Source organism: Procambarus clarkii, chromosome 46, assembly GCF_040958095.1.
Source record: "Procambarus clarkii isolate CNS0578487 chromosome 46, FALCON_Pclarkii_2.0, whole genome shotgun sequence".
Lineage (NCBI taxonomy): Eukaryota > Metazoa > Arthropoda > Malacostraca > Decapoda > Cambaridae > Procambarus > Procambarus clarkii.
The window spans coordinates 8,124,650-8,146,771 of NC_091195.1; the positions used below are offsets into that span (position 1 = coordinate 8,124,650).

Consider the following 22,122-nt stretch of genomic DNA (forward strand, 5'->3'; position numbering starts at 1 on the left):
ATGCTCTTGTCTGCACAGAAAAAATAGATATTATTGCACTTACCGAAACGTGGATGAATGTAGAAAATAGAGAACTATTAGCTGAATATCAAATATATGGATTTAAACTATTTCACACAGATAGATATATTAGACGAGGAGGTGGAGTAGCCATATATGTTAGGGACAATTTGAAATGTAGTCTCAAAGAGGGAATCAAAACAGAGCCACACACAGAAACTATTTGGATTGAATTAAACGAAAAAGCTAATAATATTATAATAGGAGTAATATATAGGCCACCAAATTTAGACAGAATGGAAGCAAGGCATCTATGGGATGAAATATCTAGAGCATCTAGATCTAACAGTATTTATGTCATGGGTGACTTTAATTTTAGCGGAATAAACTGGTTGAACAAAACAGGGAATAGTGAAGCAGAAGATTTTCTAGAATTAATTGACGATTGCTTTCTTACGCAACACATTAAGGAACCAACACGGGAAAATAATATTTTAGATTTAGTGTTAACTAACAGGGAAACGCAAATTAATGACATCGAAATAGGGAGTGAGCTAGGGAGCAGTGATCACAAAGAAATCAGATTTAGCATAGAATGGAATAGACCAGTAGGAGAAAATTCTGTTAAAGTGCCAGATTTTCGAAAAGCTGATTTTAATAGCCTAAGAAATTTTTTGGGTCAAATTGATTGGAAAGTCTTGGGTATGGGGTGTGGGCCGGTCTTGGAGCGAGACATGAACCCAGCGATAGGTGACTTAAATGGGGATTTCGATGTGGATTCAATATATAACTTAACATAAGAACATAAGAACATAAGAACAAAGGTAACTGCAGAAGGCCTATTGGCCCATACGAGGCAGCTCCTATTCTATAACCACCCAATCCCACTCATATACTTGTCCAACCCGCGCTTGAAACAATCGAGGGACCCCACCTCCACCACGTTATGCGGCAATTGGTTCCACAAATCAACAACCCTGTTACTGAACCAGTATTTACCCAAGTCTTTCCTAAATCTAAACTTATCCAATTTATATCCATTGTTTCGTGTTCTGTCCTGTGTTGATACTTTTAATACCCTATTAATATCCCCCCGGTTATGTCCATTCATCCACTTGTAAACCTCTATCATGTCACCCCTAACTCTTCGCCTTTCCAGTGAATGCAACTTAAGCTTTGTTAATCTTTCTTCATATGAAAGATTTCTAATTTGGGGAATTAACTTAGTCATCCTACGCTGGACACGTTCAAGTGAATTTATATCCATTCTATAATATGGCGACCAAAACTGAACTGCATAATCTAAATGGGGCCTAACTAGAGCAAGATATAGCTTGAGAACCACACCAGGTGTCTTGTTACTAACGCTGCGATTAATAAATCCAAGTGTCCGATTTGCCTTATTACGAACATTTATGCATTGATCCTTTTGTTTTAAATTCTTACTAATCATAACTCCCAGATCCCTTTCGCAATCCGACTTCGCAATCACAACACCATCTAGCTCGTATCTTGTAACTCTATCATCATTACCTAACCTCAGAACTTTACATTTATCAGCATTAAACTGCATCTGCCAATCCTTTGACCATTTCAAAACCCTATCTAGATCAACTTGAAGTGATAGTGAGTCCTCCTCCGAATTAATTTCCCTACCGATTTTCGTATCATCGGCAAATTTGCAAATGTTGCTACTCAAACCTGAATCTAAATCATTTATATATATTATAAACAACAGAGGTCCCAGGACAGAGCCTTGAGGCACTCCACTTACAACATTTTCCCACTCTGACTTGATTCCATTTATACTAACTCTCTGTTTCCTTTGGTATAGCCATGCCCTAATCCAGCTAAATATAGCACCCCCAATACCATGAGACTATTTTTTTAATCAGTCTTTCATGTGGCACTGTATCAAAAGCTTTGCTAAAGTCAAGGTATACAACATCGCAATCCTTACCACTATCAACTGCCTCAACAATGCTAGAATAAAAAGATAACAAATTTGTTAAACATGAACGGCCATTTATAAAACCATGTTGCGACTCAATTATTAATTTATGTTTTTCAAGATGAAGACGAATTTTATTTGCTATTATAGATTCGAGTAACTTAAACTTATTTAAGAATATTCTAAACAAAGCACAGGAACGTAGTATACCATACAAATTGAATAGATCGAATACTAATGACCCAAAGTGGATAACAAAGAATTTGAAGAACCTTATAGGTAAAAAGAGAGCTTGGTACAAAAGGATTAAAAATGGGGAGGTCACTTTAGAACAGGAATTCGTACAACTGGTTAGAAATGTTAAAAAAGAGATAAGGAAAGCAAAAAGAAACTATGAAGTTCGCATAGCAGGGCAAGCAAAGACAAATCCTAAAGGGTTTTTTCAGTTATATCGTACTAAGACTAGGGAAAGGATAGGTCCATTAAAAACTGAGACAGGTCAAATAACAGATAGTGATGAAGAGATGAGTAGTATTTTTAATAAATATTTTGTATCTGTATTTACTAAAGAGGAACTTAACAATATGCCTTCAGCCGAACAAGTCTATGTGGGTGGGGACGAGGACAGGTTGACGAGTTTAGCAGTTACCAGGGAGGATGTTCTTAAACAAATAGTAAAACTCAAACCAAACAAATCCCCAGGGCCGGATGAAGTGTTTGCCAGGGTGCTTAAAGAATGCAAAGAGGAGCTTTGTGACCCACTGTCAACCATATTTAATAAATCAATAGAGTCAGGCAGAGTGCCAGAGTTTTGGAAAGTTGCTAATGTGATACCAGTTTTTAAGAAAGGAGATAGATCACTTGCGTCTAACTATCGACCAATTAGCCTAACGTCTATTGTGGGAAAGTTACTCGAATCTATAATAGCAAATAAAATTCGTCTTCATCTTGAAAAACATAAATTAATAATTGAGTCGCAACATGGTTTTATAAATGGCCGTTCATGTTTAACAAATTTGTTATCTTTTTATTCTAGCATTGTTGAGGCAGTTGATAGTGGTAAGGATTGCGATGTTGTATACCTTGACTTTAGCAAAGCTTTTGATACAGTGCCACATGAAAGACTGATTAAAAAAATAGAGTCTCATGGTATTGGGGGTGCTATAAGAACATAAGAACATAAGAACAAAGGTAACTGCAGAAGGCCTATTGGCCCATACGAGGCAGCTCCTATTCTATAACCACCCAATCCCACTCATATACTTGTCCAACCCGTGCTTGAAACAATCGAGGGACCCCACCTCCACAATGTTACGCGGCAATTGGTTCCACAAATCAACAACCCTGTTACTGAACCAGTATTTACCCAAGTCTTTCCTAAATCTAAACTTATCCAATTTATATCCATTGTTTCGTGTTCTGTCCTGTGTTGATACTTTTAATACCCTATTAATATCCCCCCGGTTATGTCCATTCATCCACTTGTAAACCTCTATCATGTCACCCCTAACTCTTCGCCTTTCCAGTGAATGCAACTTAAGCTTTGTTAATCTTTCTTCATATGAAAGATTTCTAATTTGGGGAATTAACTTAGTCATCCTACGCTGGACACGTTCAAGTGAATTTATATCCATTCTATAATATGGCGACCAAAACTGAACTGCATAATCTAAATGGGGCCTAACTAGAGCAAGATATAGCTTGAGAACCACACCAGGTGTCTTGTTACTAACGCTGCGATTAATAAATCCAAGTGTCCGATTTGCCTTATTACGAACATTTATGCATTGATCCTTTTGTTTTAAATTCTTACTAATCATAACTCCCAGATCCCTTTCGCAATCCGACTTCGCAATCACAACACCATCTAGCTCGTATCTTGTAACTCTATCATCATTACCTAACCTCAGAACTTTACATTTATCAGCATTAAACTGCATCTGCCAATCCTTTGACCATTTCAAAACCCTATCTAGATCAACTTGAAGTGATAGTGAGTCCTCCTCCGAATTAATTTCCCTACCGATTTTCGTATCATCGGCAAATTTGCAAATGTTGCTACTCAAACCTGAATCTAAATCATTTATATATATTATAAACAACAGAGGTCCCAGGACAGAGCCTTGAGGCACTCCACTTACAACATTTTCCCACTCTGACTTGATTCCATTTATACTAACTCTCTGTTTCCTTTGGTATAGCCATGCCCTAATCCAGCTTAATATAGCACCCCCAATACCATGAGACTCTATTTTTTTAATCAGTCTTTCATGTGGCACTGTATCAAAAGCTTTGCTAAAGTCAAGGTATACAACATCGCAATCCTTACCACTATCAACTGCCTCAACAATGCTAGAATAAAAAGATAACAAATTTGTTAAACATGAACGGCCATTTATAAAACCATGTTGCGACTCAATTATTAATTTATGTTTTTCAAGATGAAGACGAATTTTATTTGCTATTATAGATTCGAGTAACTTAAACTTATTTAAGAATATTCTAAACAAAGCACAGGAACGTAGTATACCATACAAATTGAATAGATCGAATACTAATGACCCAAAGTGGATAACAAAGAATTTGAAGAACCTTATAGGTAAAAAGAGAGCTTGGTACAAAAGGATTAAAAATGGGGAGGTCACTTTAGAACAGGAATTCGTACAACTGGTTAGAAATGTTAAAAAAGAGATAAGGAAAGCAAAAAGAAACTATGAAGTTCGCATAGCAGGGCAAGCAAAGACAAATCCTAAAGGGTTTTTTCAGTTATATCGTACTAAGACTAGGGAAAGGATAGGTCCATTAAAAACTGAGACAGGTCAAATAACAGATAGTGATGAAGAGATGAGTAGTATTTTTAATAAATATTTTGTATCTGTATTTACTAAAGAGGAACTTAACAATATGCCTTCAGCCGAACAAGTCTATGTGGGTGGGGACGAGGACAGGTTGACGAGTTTAGCAGTTACCAGGGAGGATGTTCTTAAACAAATAGTAAAACTCAAACCAAACAAATCCCCAGGGCCGGATGAAGTGTTTGCCAGGGTGCTTAAAGAATGCAAAGAGGAGCTTTGTGACCCACTGTCAACCATATTTAATAAATCAATAGAGTCAGGCAGAGTGCCAGAGTTTTGGAAAGTTGCTAATGTGATACCAGTTTTTAAGAAAGGAGATAGATCACTTGCGTCTAACTATCGACCAATTAGCCTAACGTCTATTGTGGGAAAGTTACTCGAATCTATAATAGCAAATAAAATTCGTCTTCATCTTGAAAAACATAAATTAATAATTGAGTCGCAACATGGTTTTATAAATGGCCGTTCATGTTTAACAAATTTGTTATCTTTTTATTCTAGCATTGTTGAGGCAGTTGATAGTGGTAAGGATTGCGATGTTGTATACCTTGACTTTAGCAAAGCTTTTGATACAGTGCCACATGAAAGACTGATTAAAAAAATAGAGTCTCATGGTATTGGGGGTGCTATATTAAGCTGGATTAGGGCATGGCTATACCAAAGGAAACAGAGAGTTAGTATAAATGGAATCAAGTCAGAGTGGGAAAATGTTGTAAGTGGAGTGCCTCAAGGCTCTGTCCTGGGACCTCTGTTGTTTATAATATATATAAATGATTTAGATTCAGGTTTGAGTAGCAACATTTGCAAATTTGCCGATGATACGAAAATCGGTAGGGAAATTAATTCGGAGGAGGACTCACTATCACTTCAAGTTGATCTAGATAGGGTTTTGAAATGGTCAAAGGATTGGCAGATGCAGTTTAATGCTGATAAATGTAAAGTTCTGAGGTTAGGTAATGATGATAGAGTTACAAGATACGAGCTAGATGGTGTTGTGATTGCGAAGTCGGATTGCGAAAGGGATCTGGGAGTTATGATTAGTAAGAATTTAAAACAAAAGGATCAATGCATAAATGTTCGTAATAAGGCAAATCGGACACTTGGATTTATTAATCGCAGCGTTAGTAACAAGACACCTGGTGTGGTTCTCAAGCTATATCTTGCTCTAGTTAGGCCCCATTTAGATTATGCAGTTCAGTTTTGGTCGCCATATTATAGAATGGATATAAATTCACTTGAACGTGTCCAGCGTAGGATGACTAAGTTAATTCCCCAAATTAGAAATCTTTCATATGAAGAAAGATTAACAAAGCTTAAGTTGCATTCACTGGAAAGGCGAAGAGTTAGGGGTGACATGATAGAGGTTTACAAGTGGATGAATGGACATAACCGGGGGGATATTAATAGGGTATTAAAAGTATCAACACAGGACAGAACACGAAACAATGGATATAAATTGGATAAGTTTAGATTTAGGAAAGACTTGGGTAAATACTGGTTCAGTAACAGGGTTGTTGATTTGTGGAACCAATTGCCGCGTAACATTGTGGAGGTGGGGTCCCTCGATTGTTTCAAGCACGGGTTGGACAAGTATATGAGTGGGATTGGGTGGTTATAGAATAGGAGCTGCCTCGTATGGGCCAATAGGCCTTCTGCAGTTACCTTTGTTCTTATGTTCTTATGTTCTTATGTTATGTCCATTCATCCTCTTGTAAACCTCTATCATGTCACCCCTAACTCTTCGCCTTTCCATTCTATAGTAAGGCGACCAAAACTGAACTGCATAATCTAAATATCTGCATAAATGGGGCCTAACCAGAGCAAGATATAGCTGAAGAACCACACCAGGTGTCTTGTTACTAATGCTTCGATTAATAAATCCCAGTGTCCTATTTGCCTTATTACGAACATTCATGCATTGATCCTTTTGTTTTAAATTCTTACTTATCATAACTCTTAGATCCCTTTCGCAATTCGACTTCGCAATCTCAACTCCATCTAGCTCGTATCTTGTAACTCTATCATCTTTACCTAACCTCAGAACTTTACATTTATCAGCATTAAACTGCATCTGCCAATCCTTTGACCATTTCAAAACCCTATCTAGATAAATTTGAAATGATAGTGAGTCTTCTTCCGTGTTAATTTCCCTACCGATTTTTGTATCATCGGCAAATTTGCAAATGTTGCTACTCAAACCTGAATCTAAATCATTGATATATATTATGAACAACAGAGGTCCCAGGACAGAGCCCTGAGGCACTCCACTTACAGCATTTTCCCACTCTGACTTAACCCCATTTATACTAATTCTCTCTTTCCTTTGGAATAGTCATACCCTAATCCAACTTAATATAGCACCTCCAATACCATGAGCCTCTATCTTTTTAATCAGTCTTTCATGTGGCACTGTATCAAAAGCTTTGCTAAAGTCAAGGTACACAACATCACAATCCTTACCACTATCAACTGCCTCAACTATGCTGGAATAAAAAGATAGCAAATTTGTTAAACATGAACGGCTATTTGTAAAACCATGTTGCGACTCATGTATTAATTTGTGTTTTTCAAGATGAAGACGAATAGCATTTGCAATTATCGATTCAAGTTACTTTCCCACAATAGACGTTAGGCTAAATAGCCGATAGTTTGATGCAAGTGATCTATCTCCTTTCTTAACATGAGACATGAACCCAGCGATAGGTGACTTAAATGGGGATTTCGATGTGGATTCAATATATAACTTATTTAAGAATATTCTAAACAAAGCACAGGAACGTAGTATACCATACAAATTGAATAGATCGTATACTAATGACCCAAAGTGGATAACAAAGAATTTGAAGAACCTTATAGGTAAAAAGAGAGCTTGGTACAAAAGGATTAAAAATGGGGAGGTCACTTTAGAACAGGAATTCGTACAACTGGTTAGAAATGTTAAAAAAGAGATAAGGAAAGCAAAAAGAAACTATGAAGTTCGCATAGCAGGGCAAGCAAAGACAAATCCTAAAGGGTTTTTTCAGTTATATCGTACTAAGACTAGGGAAAGGATAGGTCCATTAAAAACTGAGACAGGTCAAATAACAGATAGTGATGAAGAGATGAGTAGTATTTTTAATAAATATTTTGTATCTGTATTTACTAAAGAGGAACTTAACAATATGCCTTCAGCCGAACAAGTCTATGTGGGTGGGGACGAGGACAGGTTGACGAGTTTAGCAGTTACCAGGGAGGATGTTCTTAAACAAATAGTAAAACTCAAACCAAACAAATCCCCAGGGCCGGATGAAGTGTTTGCTAGGGTGCTTAAAGAATGCAAAGAGGAGCTTTGTGACCCACTGTCAACCATATTTAATAAATCAATAGAGTCAGGCAGAGTGCCAGAGTTTTGGAAAGTTGCTAATGTGATACCAGTTTTTAAGAAAGGAGATAGATCACTTGCGTCTAACTATCGACCAATTAGCCTAACGTCTATTGTGGGAAAGTTACTCGAATCTATAATAGCAAATAAAATTCGTCTTCATCTTGAAAAACATAAATTAATAATTGAGTCGCAACATGGTTTTATAAATGGCCGTTCATGTTTAACAAATTTGTTATCTTTTTATTCTAGCATTGTTGAGGCAGTTGATAGTGGTAAGGATTGCGATGTTGTATACCTTGACTTTAGCAAAGCTTTTGATACAGTGCCACATGAAAGACTGATTAAAAAAATAGAGTCTCATGGTATTGGGGGTGCTATATTAAGCTGGATTACGGCATGGCTATACCAAAGGAAACAGAGAGTTAGTATAAATGGAATCAAGTCAGAGTGGGAAAATGTTGTAAGTGGAGTGCCTCAAGGCTCTGTCCTGGGACCTCTGTTGTTTATAATATATATAAATGATTTAGATTCAGGTTTGAGTAGCAACATTTGCAAATTTGCCGATGATACGAAAATCGGTAGGGAAATTAATTCGGAGGAGGACTCACTATCACTTCAAGTTGATCTAGATAGGGTTTTGAAATGGTCAAAGGATTGGCAGATGCAGTTTAATGCTGATAAATGTAAAGTTCTGAGGTTAGGTAATGATGATAGAGTTACAAGATACGAGCTAGATGGTGTTGTGATTGCGAAGTCGGATTGCGAAAGGGATCTGGGAGTTATGATTAGTAAGAATTTAAAACAAAAGGATCAATGCATAAATGTTCGTAATAAGGCAAATCGGACACTTGGATTTATTAATTGCAGCGTTAGTAACAAGACACCTGGTGTGGTTCTCAAGCTATATCTTGCTCTAGTTAGGCCCCATTTAGATTATGCAGTTCAGTTTTGGTCGCCATATTATAGAATGGATATAAATTCACTTGAACGTGTCCAGCGTAGGATGACTAAGTTAATTCCCCAAATTAGAAATCTTTCATATGAAGAAAGATTAACAAAGCTTAAGTTGCATTCACTGGAAAGGCGAAGAGTTAGGGGTGACATGATAGAGGTTTACAAGTGGATGAATGGACATAACCGGGGGGATATTAATAGGGTATTAAAAGTATCAACACAGGACAGAACACGAAACAATGGATATAAATTGGATAAGTTTAGATTTAGGAAAGACATGGGTAAATACTGGTTCAGTAACAGGGTTGTTGATTTGTGGAACCAATTGCCGCGTAACATTGTGGAGGTGGGGTCCCTCGATTGTTTCAAGCACGGGTTGGACAAGTATATGAGTGGGATTGGGTGGTTATAGAATAGGAGCTGCCTCGTATGGGCCAATAGGCCTTCTGCAGTTACCTTTGTTCTTATGTTCTTATGTTCTTAAAAATTGGTATCACATTAGCAACTTTCCATAACTCTGTCACTCTGCCTAACTCTATTGATTTACTTTAGAACAGGAATTCGTACAACTGGTTAGAAATGTTAAAAAAGAGATAAGGAAAGCAAAAAGAAACTATGAAGTTCGCATAGCAGGGCAAGCAAAGACAAATCCTAAAGGGTTTTTTCAGTTATATCGTACTAAGACTAGGGAAAGGATAGGTCCATTAAAAACTGAGACAGGTCAAATAACAGATAGTGATGAAGAGATGAGTAGCATTTTTAATAAATATTTTGTATCTGTATTTACTAAAGAGGAACTTAACAATATGCCTTCAGCCGAACAAGTCTATGTGGGTGGGGACGAGGACAGGTTGACGAGTTTAGCAGTTACCAGGGAGGATGTTCTTAAACAAATAGTAAAACTCAAACCAAACAAATCCCCAGGGCCGGATGAAGTGTTTGCTAGGGTGCTTAAAGAATGCAAAGAGGAGCTTTGTGACCCACTGTCAACCATATTTAATAAATCAATAGAGTCAGGCAGAGTGCCAGAGTTTTGGAAAGTTGCTAATGTGATACCAGTTTTTAAGAAAGGAGATAGATCACTTGCGTCTAACTATCGACCAATTAGCCTAACGTCTATTGTGGGAAAGTTACTCGAATCTATAATAGCAAATAAAATTCGTCTTCATCTTGAAAAACATAAATTAATAATTGAGTCGCAACATGGTTTTATAAATGGCCGTTCATGTTTAACAAATTTGTTATCTTTTTATTCTAGCATTGTTGAGGCAGTTGATAGTGGTAAGGATTGCGATGTTGTATACCTTGACTTTAGCAAAGCTTTTGATACAGTGCCACATGAAAGACTGATTAAAAAAATAGAGTCTCATGGTATTGGGGGTGCTATATTAAGCTGGATTAGGGCATGGCTATACCAAAGGAAACAGAGAGTTAGTATAAATGGAATCAAGTCAGAGTGGGAAAATGTTGTAAGTGGAGTGCCTCAAGGCTCTGTCCTGGGACCTCTGTTGTTTATAATATATATAAATGATTTAGATTCAGGTTTGAGTAGCAACATTTGCAAATTTGCCGATGATACGAAAATCGGTAGGGAAATTAATTCGGAGGAGGACTCACTATCACTTCAAGTTGATCTAGATAGGGTTTTGAAATGGTCAAAGGATTGGCAGATGCAGTTTAATGCTGATAAATGTAAAGTTCTGAGGTTAGGTAATGATGATAGAGTTACAAGATACGAGCTAGATGGTGTTGTGATTGCGAAGTCGGATTGCGAAAGGGATCTGGGAGTTATGATTAGTAAGAATTTAAAACAAAAGGATCAATGCATAAATGTTCGTAATAAGGCAAATCGGACACTTGGATTTATTAATCGCAGCGTTAGTAACAAGACACCTGGTGTGGTTCTCAAGCTATATCTTGCTCTAGTTAGGCCCCATTTAGATTATGCAGTTCAGTTTTGGTCGCCATATTATAGAATGGATATAAATTCACTTGAACGTGTCCAGCGTAGGATGACTAAGTTAATTCCCCAAATTAGAAATCTTTCATATGAAGAAAGATTAACAAAGCTTAAGTTGCATTCACTGGAAAGGCGAAGAGTTAGGGGTGACATGATAGAGGTTTACAAGTGGATGAATGGACATAACCGGGGGGATATTAATAGGGTATTAAAAGTATCAACACAGGACAGAACACGAAACAATGGATATAAATTGGATAAGTTTAGATTTAGGAAAGACTTGGGTAAATACTGGTTCAGTAACAGGGTTGTTGATTTGTGGAACCAATTGCCGCGTAACATTGTGGAGGTGGGGTCCCTCGATTGTTTCAAGCACGGGTTGGACAAGTATATGAGTGGGATTGGGTGGTTATAGAATAGGAGCTGCCTCGTATGGGCCAATAGGCCTTCTGCAGTTACCTTTGTTCTTATGTTCTTATGTTCTTATGTTCTTATTAAATATGGTAGACTGTGGCTCGGAAAGCTCCTCTTTGCATTCTTTAAGCACCCTGGCAAACACTTCATCCGGCCCTGGGGATTTGTTTGGTTTGAGTTTAACTATTTGTTTAATTACATCCTCCCTGGTAACTGCTAAACTAGTCAACCTGTCCTCGTCCCCACCCACATAGACTTGTTCGGGCTGAAGGCATATTGTTAAGTTCCTCTTTAGTAAATACAGATATAAAATATTTATTAAAAATACTCATCTCTTCATCATTATTTGTTATTTGACCTGTCTCAGTTTTTAATGGACCTATCCTTTCCCTAATCTTTGTCCGGTATAACCGGAAAAACCCTTTAGGATTTGTCTTTGCTTGCTCTGCTATGCGAACTTCATAGTTTCTTTTTGCTTTCCTTATCTCTTTTTTAGTATTTCTAACCAGTTGTACGAATTCCTGTTCTAAACTGACTTCCCCATTCTTAATCCTTTTGTACCACGCTCTCTTTTTACCTATAAGGTTCTTCTGATCCTTTATTATCCACTTTGGATCATTAGTATTCGATCTATTCAATTTATATGGTATACTTCATTCCTGGGCTTTGGTTAGAATATTTTTAAATGGGTTATATTTTGAATCCACATTCAAAATATAATTGATTCAAAACTGATAACCCACAGTGGGGTTACAGAGGCAGATGATGGGTTCACCAACTAAACCCCATTGTTCATTTAGCTAAACAAGTAAAACTCTTCTGAATCTAGTTACACAATTTTTAAATATTTACAAGCAAGTACTTGCATTACTTTACAGGCAAGTACTTGCATTATCTACAGTGGATGGGCTGCATTGGCTATTTTATAGTTTTTTCCAGTGTCGGTCTTCCTCACTGGTATTTTACCACCTCTGACAAAGCAATCTTTGATTAACATATTGGAATTCTTACAAACTTGACGCAGTTGAAAGGAAAGATTCTGCCTATTCCTGGTAAATCAATTTTTCACGAAAACAGTGGGTTTTCCAGACCCAGAAGCTCTGATAAGGTCTAATCTTCACGAACAACTATGTAATTGGACACGAATTTTCCCAATGTTTTCAGTAGATACTTTGGTACCTCTTCTGTTTGCTGCTTTGTTTTCACCTGCTTGCTTGAAGTTTGTAATTCAGCTGCTCCCGTAGTTCCTTAACCACGAGTTGACACGGTCCGCTCATTTGGTTTCAAGGGGAAATTTCGTGAGGAAATAATGACAGCAGCTAGGAGTTTTTATTGGTCTGAGTCATCTTGGGAGAAAGTTTGTTGCAATTGCAAGGTATTAAGTGGGTTTTAAAAGCTGACAAATATTCTCTCTAATTTTTTTTAACCAACCACTTGGGCTGGACGGTAGAGCGACGGTCTCCCTTTATGCAGGTCGGCGTTCAATCCCCGACCGTTCAAAAGGTTGGGCAACATTCCTTCCCCCCCCCCCCGTCCCATCCGAAATCCTTATCCTGACCCTTTCCCAGTGCTATGAAGTCGTAAGGGCTTGGCGCTTTTCCCTTATTTTTCCCTTTCCTATTTTCTAGTGGTTTCAATGTAATTCAGGTTTTAAACTTTGAACTGAAGAGAGCTTAGTTTCATATAGGAAAAGATTAACTTCGTTGGCCAGTTCTTGATTTTGGGAAGTAATGCTGAGTTTATAACTAATTATTCAATACATTTTTCACAATATACAGCATCAGAAATACCTAAGCACAACTGCACTAAACAGATAGCAACAATGGTAAATGTTAACAAGTCTATGATTATATATAAGAGCCTTCTGTCTCATAGATATTTTAACAGGAACCAAATGTTTGATCATCTTGCGACTTGGTCCTGCAGACCCTAGAAGACATAGAGACCGGAGAGGCGTAGCGAGGCGGCCAGGGCCTGGGTGGTGCCGGGTTGACCCTGTGGCGCTGAGAACATGGTCCAGGGGTTGCCAGCGCTGACGTTCCTCTCGTGAAGTTCTCGAATCAGTGTCTCAATACCCTCGCCTGCAAGCATCAGGAGACGTGAAGGCCAAACCTCGCTATGTCACACATCTAAATAGCAACTTATATCAGAGAAATACAGCATGGATTAATTAATATTTTGCTGAGATGAGCAGCACGTCTGGTTAATTTGAAGTATATAAACATTATAGCTTGCATTAATCCAAACCAGTGTGCTAAAATTGATCTGAGTTAATCAGGACTCATAATAACTTGTTTAGTCAAAGGCAATGTTGGTTAATCAGTGCCAAGAATTATACTAGACGCATCTCAACAAAGTATACTAATACAATAATAATAATGATACTAGAGGCCAAAGAAGAGCTTCAAGGAACTCTGGTTGTTCTGGAAATGCATCAAAATATATACGTACTGGTGAGAAGAGTACCCAGGAAGGTCAGGTCATCATAGTGCCCACCTCTGGAGTGAGGACATAATTGACTTATCAGATCACAACACCATACAAGGTCGGGGTCGTCATCTGTGAGGTCACGGTGGATGGTCAGGGAAGCCGATCACCTTCGTATGGGAGAGAAGACAGGTCGGCCACATCCATGCTGGTCGGAGCTTCCAGGGTAATACCTGAAGACGTGCACTACTGTACATTCACTGCCCAAGCTACTGAGTTTCTGCGATAGAACAAGAAGGCGATGGCATCTTTACTGCTGATTTTATAGCATGGAATTTAAGAAGATGTTGAAGAGAGCTTTAGTGAAAAGGTTCCTTTAGCGACATGAGTCCTTTAGGGACATGTGTTCTTCAGCGACATGTGTTCTTCAACTACACGTTGTAACACCATAAATGGTTGTATTTAATATTTCAGCTAGGAGCCACACTCACATTCACAACGAGTGGCTTTCTATTGTAACCACTTAGACCCTCGCATCTTGGAATATATTTATATGGCCAAAATGAGACTAGAGTTCAACAGGTCTGGGGTCTTGTCTAAATAATTCACTCACTAATTATCGTCCATTCAAAGTATGTGGTTAAGTCCATTAACACTTTATTATCACATCCTTTGGTATTGGAAGGACGTTCTTCCCCGCCCTTTGGCACGGGAAACAGGCCTTGCAATGTCTCCTCACATCAGCGTCCATTCCCAGCCAATAAAAATGCTCCCTCATCCGGCTTAGCGTCATGGTCCATCCCAAGTGACCTGTGCGATCCAAAGAGGGCGCAAGCTCTAGCGTCTTGTATCATATCATATTAAATAAATATTCAGATATATCATATCAACCGGCACCCGTCTCACACCGCAGGCCCTCCGAATTGCTGTGGCTCTCCGGCTCGCTGCCCCAATCCACACCAAATACAGGTGTATTTGTGGTGAGGCAGTGGCCGACAGGTACGGACGGCATGGCCTTCTCTGCCAAAGGACAGGAGGATGGCATGCAAGACACGGCGAGGTTAATGACATTATTAAAAGAATCCTTACTACAGCCGGTTGTCCAGCAGAGAAAGAGAGAGAGCCCCGTTACCTAATGTCCCGCAACTATGATGAGCCTGTCGGTCGCCCAGATGGGATCACAGTGAACCCCTGGAAGAATGGTAGCGTTGAGGAGGGATGGGGATCAAGTTGTCAGCTCTGGGGAAATTATTTATTGCCCTAGTGACTGATGAGGCTAGTGACTTGCCTCCTCTTGCAGGTACGCCTAAGCACATATTGCCAAACAGGAGCAAATTATGCCATATACCCCCTTGTGCTCAAATGTCGTATATATGTATAATTGTTTCAGCTGTAATGCTGGATATATCGGGAGTTCCATTCGGAACTTTAAGATTAGGATACTTGAGCACCGGGGATTATCTTTTAGGACTGGATTACCATTGTCTAAACCAGCATTTTCGGAGATTAGAAACCATTGTTATGAGTTTGATCATTCTCTGCTGGAATCTGATTTTAAAATTCTGGACACTTGTATAAATGGCCAGTCAGATTTGAGAGTAATGGAATCCTTATATATAAAGGAGCTGCGGCCTCTGTTAAATAGCAACCTTTCAGCTGTTCAATTGTACACTGTATAGTGCACAGTAGGCCCTGAAATTTGATTTATAGTTCATTCTGGTAGTTTAATTTTATTATAATTTTGTTTAGTTTACCATGTCTTTGCCCTTTCTTACTTATTTCAAGTCTTGACATTGTACATTATTATAATCTTTTATTTAGGATATATAATACATTTTTTGGTATTTAGTTTTTTGAATTTTTGAGTTTTTATAAGTTTTTGGTTAGTACTTTATAATTGTCGTTTATTCTGTTTGTATTTTATATACATTTTTTGAAGATTTGTAGTCATTATATGAATATTTGTTATAGTGTTTAGTATCTATGTGTTAGGTATCAAGTTTCGCTTCACGTAAGTTTAATAGAATATTTTGTTTTAGTAGTTATAAAATTCATCTTGTAGCTTAATGGATTTTAAATTAGCTTTTATATATGTGACAGTTAATAAGTTTTATTTGTATTGATCACTTTATGTGCGCTTAAGTGTTTTGTTTTTTAAGCATTTTCCTTTCTTTGATAGGCAATTATATTCAGTATGAGTTCTTTGTTTACCAGCTATTTGATTGTGATTTCTGTTTTTTTCTTTTAGATCTGATGATGAATACGAGAAGTATTCGAAACGTTATGAATTTTAAAGTAAAGAATCTGAAACAAGATGTTCAGTATATCCCTGGTTTTCCTATTCATCTTAAAATATATATATATATATATATATATATATATATATATATATTATTAAATATGACCGAAAAAGTAAGATTAATAATTCTAACACGAATTTTCTCAATCTTTCGTACATTACGCTTCACTGTTGGAGGCAAATCAAAAATTAATTCTCCAAAATTCATTTTTATTTCTAGTCTGACGCGACACGGGCGCGTTTCGTAAAACTTATTACATTTTCAAAGACTTTAGTTCACAAATACACAACTGAATAGAACTTACGTATCTCTGATTTTATATCTACATTTGAGTGAGGTGGGAGGGGTGATGTGGCATTAACACAAGACAGAACAAGAGGGGATTTTAATAGGGTATTAAAAGTATCAACACAAGACAGAACACAAACAATGGGTATTGAATAGAAGTGTTTGTAGAAAGCCTATTGGTCCATATTTCTTGATGCTTCTTTTATATTGGAGCGGAGTCTTGAGGTGGGTAGAATATAGTTGTGCAATAATTGGCTGTTGATTGCTGGTGTTGACTTCTTGATGTGTAGTGCCTCGCAAACGTCAAGCCGCCTGCTATCGCTGTATCTATCGATGATTTCTGTGTTGTTTACTAGGATTTCTCTGGCGATGGTTTGGTTGTGGGAAGAGATTATATGTTCCTTAATGGAGCCCTGTTGCTTATGCATCGTTAAACGCCTAGAAAGAGATGTTGTTGTCTTGCCTATATACTGGGTTTTTTGGAGCTTACAGTCCCCAAGTGGGCATTTGAAGGCATAGACGACGTTAGTCTCTTTTAAAGCGTTCTGTTTTGTGTCTGGAGAGTTTCTCATGAGTAGGCTGGCCGTTTTTCTGGTTTTATAGTAAATCGTCAGTTGTATCCTCTGATTTTTGTCTGTAGGGATAACGTTTCTATTAACAATATCTTTCAGGACCCTTTCCTCCGCTTTATGAGCTGTGGAAAAGAAGTTCCTGTAAAATAGTCTAATAGGGGGTATAGGTGTTGTGTTAGTTGTCTCTTCAGAGGTTGCATGGTTTTTCACTTTCCTTCTTATGATGTCTTCGACGAAACCATTGGAGAAGCCGTTATTGACTAGGACCTGCCTTACCCTACAGAGTTCTTCGTCGACTTGCTTCCATTCTGAGCTGTGGCTGAGAGCACGGTCGACATATGCGTTAACAACACTCCTCTTGTACCTGTCAGGGCAGTCGCTGTTGGCATTTAGGCACATTCCTATGTTTGTTTCCTTAGTGTAGACTGCAGTGTGGAAACCTCCGCCCTTTTCCATGACTGTTACATCTAGAAAGGGCAGCTTCCCATCCTTTTCCATCTCGTAAGTGAAACGCAGCACGGAACTCTGCTCAAATGCCTCCTTCAGCTCCTGCAGATGTCTGACATCAGGTACCTGTGTAAAAATGTCGTCAACATACCTGCAGTATATGGCCGGTTTCAAGTTCATGTCGACTAAGACTTTTTGCTCGATGGTACCCATGTAGAAGTTTGCAAACAGGACACCTAGGGGAGAACCCATGGCGACCCCATCTACTTGCTTATACATGTGCCCATCCGGGCTCAAGAAGGGTGCCTCTTTAGTACAAGCTTGGAGTAGTTTCCTCAGAATATTTTCTGGTATGTCAAGAGGAGTACAGGCTGGATCACGATACACTCTGTCGGCTATCATTCCGATTGTCTCGTCCATCAATACCCATTGTTTGTGTTCTGTCTTGTGTTGATACTTTTAATACCCTATTAATATCCCCTCTTGTTCTGTCTTGTGTTAATGCCACATCACCCCTCCCACCTCACTCAAATGTAGATATAAAATCAGAGATACGTAAGTTCTATTCAGTTGTGTATTTGTGAACTAAAGTCTTTGAAAATGTAATAAGTTTTACGAAACGCGCCCGTGTCGCGTCAGACTAGAAATAAAAATGAATTTTGGAGAATTAATTTTTGATTTACCTCCAACAGTGAAGCGTAATGTACGAAAGATTGAGAAAATTCGTGTTAGAATTATTAATCTTACTTTTTCGGTCATATTTAATAATATATGTCTACAGGAAAGACTGCTACCAAAATATACTAATATTAAAGCGCACGACCCAGCAGCAAGGAATCAAGCCTTCACGATAAAATATCGCCAGGATCTGATTCGTGATCAGATATACAAGGCAGAGAATGAAATCAAAGACAACAAAACGCAACTACTTCATGCTACAAACGAGTGGAGAAATAGCAACATCGACCATAGTATCCGTACCCGCATTGAACAACACCTCGACATCCTCACAGACCAACATTACCTCAGCACTGAAACAAGGATTATCAAGAAACTAACAACATTATTTGGAGGACCTATGGCAATTCCACGACCAAGAGATGGCTTCCTGAACCTTGCAGGAATTAACCTCACTGAGGACCAAGTCACTCTCCTAAATCTGGGCATAAACTGTCATGTTATGTCCAGACCGAGTGAGATGGCCCGGAAAGTAGAGTTGGAAATTCTGTTGGACGACATATTCGACCTCGAGACACAAAAGAAGGTCACTACCAAAGATACCTTACAAGCAGAACTTATTGCAGAAGGAGGAAAGAATCGAGGCAACTACAGAAGCACCATACTGTCCCCCGAGCTTAAAGCGGCAGCTAAAAGCCTTCGTGAGAACAAGGAGATAGTTGTCAGGAGAGGTGACAAGTCGCCAATATATGTCATTCTTAAAAAAGACGAATATCTGGCGAAAATGAACATCATACTCTCTGACCAAACTAAGTTCCAAAGGGTAACGAAGGACACTACAGCCGAATTAAAAGCAAAGGTCAACAAACTGATCGAAACTGTGAACGCCAAGAAATCCGGACTCCACCTGCCAAAGATCATTGGGGAATATAAACCTGGATATGCGTATGGAAATGTCAAGACGCACAAGCCTGGAAACCCACTTCGGCCAATCATTAGCCAGATACCCACACCCATGTACAGACTGGCGAAGCGACTCAACGGCCTGCTGACTCCTTATGTTCCTTGCGCCTTCAGCCTGAAGTCTCCAAAGGAATTTGTTGACTTACTGCGGGGCACACGGGCCACAGGGATAAGAGCCTCGTTGGACGTAGAATCGCTGTTTACCAACGTACCTGTGGACGAGACAATCGGAATGATAGCCGACAGAGTGTATCGTGATCCAGCCTGTACTCCTCTTGACATACCAGAAAATATTCTGAGGAAACTACTCCAAGCTTGTACTAAAGAGGCACCCTTCTTGAGCCCGGATGGGCACATGTATAAGCAAGTAGATGGGGTCGCTATGGGTTCTCCCCTAGGTGTCTTGTTTGCAAACTTCTACATGGGTACCATCGAGCAAAAAGTCTTAGTCGACATGAACTTGAAACCGGCCATATATTGCAGGTATGTTGACGACATTTTTACACAGGTACCTGATGTCAGACATCTGCAGGAGCTGAAGGAGGCATTTGAGCAGAGTTCCGTGCTGCGTTTCACTTACGAGATGGAAAAGGATGGAAAGCTGCCCTTTCTAGATGTAACAGTCATGGAAAAGGGCGGAGGTTTCCACACTGCAGTCTACACTAAGGAAACAAACATAGGAATGTGCCTAAATGCCAACAGCGACTGCCCTGACAGGTACAAGAGGAGTGTTGTTAACGCATATGTCGACCGTGCTCTCAGCCACAGCTCAGAATGGAAGCAAGTCGACGAAGAACTCTGTAGGGTAAGGCAGGTCCTAGTCAATAACGGCTTCTCCAATGGTTTCGTCGAAGACATCATAAGAAGGAAAGTGAAAAGCCATGCAACCTCTGAAGAGACAACTAACACAACACCTATACCCCCTATTAGACTATTTTACAGGAACTTCTTTTCCACAGCTCATAAAGCGGAGGAAAGGGTCCTGAAAGATATTGTTAATAGAAACGTTATCCCTACAGACAAAAATCAGAGGATACAACTGACGATTTACTATAAAACCAGAAAAACGGCCAGCCTACTCATGAGAAACTCTCCAGACACAAAACAGAACGCTTTAAAAGAGACTAACGTCGTCTATGCCTTCAAATGCCCACTTGGGGACTGTAAGCTCCAAAAAACCCAGTATATAGGCAAGACAACAACATCTCTTTCTAGGCGTTTAACGATGCATAAGCAACAGGGCTCCATTAAGGAACATATAATCTCTTCCCACAACCAAACCATCGCCAGAGAAATCCTAGTAAACAACACAGAAATCATCGATAGATACAGCGATAGCAGGCGGCTTGACGTTTGCGAGGCACTACACATCAAGAAGTCAACACCAGCAATCAACAGCCAATTATTGCACAACTATATTCTACCCACCTTAAGACTCCGCTCCAATATAGAAGCATCAAGAAATATGGACCAATAGGCTTTCTACAAACACTTCTATTCAATACCCATTGTTTGTGTTCTGTCTTGTGTTGATACTTTTAATACCCTATTAATATCCCCTCTTGTTCTGTCTTGTGTTAATGCCACATCACCCCTCCCACCTCACTCAAATGTAGATATAAAATCAGAGATACGTAAGTTCTATTCAGTTGTGTATTTGTGAACTAAAGTCTTTGAAAATGTAATAAGTTTTACGAAACGTGCCCGTGTCGCGTCAGACTAGAAATAAAAATGAATTTTGGAGAATTAATTTTTGATTTACCTCCAACAGTGAAGCGTAATGTACGAAAGATTGAGAAAATTCGTGTTAGAATTATTAATCTTACTTTTTCGGTCATATTTAATAATATATGTCTACAGGAAAGACTGCTACCAAAATATACTAATATATATATATATATATATATATATATATATATATATATATATATATATATATATATATATATATATATATATATATATATATATATATATATGTATGTATATATATATATATATATATATATATATATATATATGTATGTATATATATATATATATATATATATATATATATATATATATATATATATATATATATATATATATATATATATATATATATATATATATATTTAGGGGTACCACCACTGGTTTAATTAAAGGGACCCACATCCTCAAAGAAGAAAATAAATAGTGTTCAGAGACGACCTTGTGGATTCTCACTGAATTCTTTAATCTTTTCCTCTCCTACCACCCCTGTTATTTCATTTTTTTATTTGATTTTATTGCAATGCTACAGTTTACAGAAAACACAAACTTATATAACAATATACCACAGTGTTCGAAGACCTCGTCCAACTCCTCGGGGGTCGGGTGCGTACCCAAGATACAGCACGCATTTACCCTCTGAACAGCGACACTGAGGCGCTGGAACATGAAACTGGCCGCTCTTGGGTTTCAAGTCTTCCCAATGTGTTCCTCGCCCACCTCCTTCAGGAACTTAAGTGCACATTTACCCCAGGCGCCCAGAGTCTCGGAGCCTATCGGCACGAACCTTTAACAACGTTCCAGGTCCCTGTACTTGTTAGTTTTCCGGGTCTCCCTGAAGGTGGCCGCCCCGCCTCAATCAGCTGTGCTGCAAGGTAGATAGGTATCAGCCAATGTGGATGCACACGTGTAGTCCCACACGACCTGTTTACCTTCCCTCCACGGCTGCAGGGTGACTCCATCTGGGCGTTTTTGGCTGTTGTCAGGTCTGCACAACTGAGGTTCCCTTTGTGCTGGGCACCCAGCTGAAGCCAAACTTCTCTTGATGATGTCACTGACTGCTTCATGTCTGGCAATCTTTCCCTGTGTCTTATAACAGATGAGACCATGGCTGCCGAATTGGTCTGCCCGTGCATGGCCGCAAATAGACCGGTGTTCGGTGAAGATAGGGGCGGCAAGGCGCAGAGCAACACCAAT

The 22,122-nt window shown here is 38.7% G+C and overlaps 1 protein-coding gene and 1 long non-coding RNA gene across 2 annotated transcripts in view; both read right to left on the bottom strand.

The window, feature by feature from the left end:
* Positions 1-22,122, bottom strand: part of LOC138350632 (uncharacterized) — a 199,898-nt gene that overhangs the window by 88,532 nt on the left and 89,244 nt on the right. The window lies entirely within an intron of this gene.
* LOC138350634 (uncharacterized) overlaps positions 13,058-22,122 on the bottom strand; it is a 32,576-nt gene continuing 23,511 nt past the window's right edge. Inside the window, exon 3 of the long non-coding RNA XR_011222168.1 lies at positions 13,058-13,579. This is a non-coding gene — a long non-coding RNA (uncharacterized lncRNA). The remainder of the gene's footprint in view (positions 13,580-22,122) is intronic.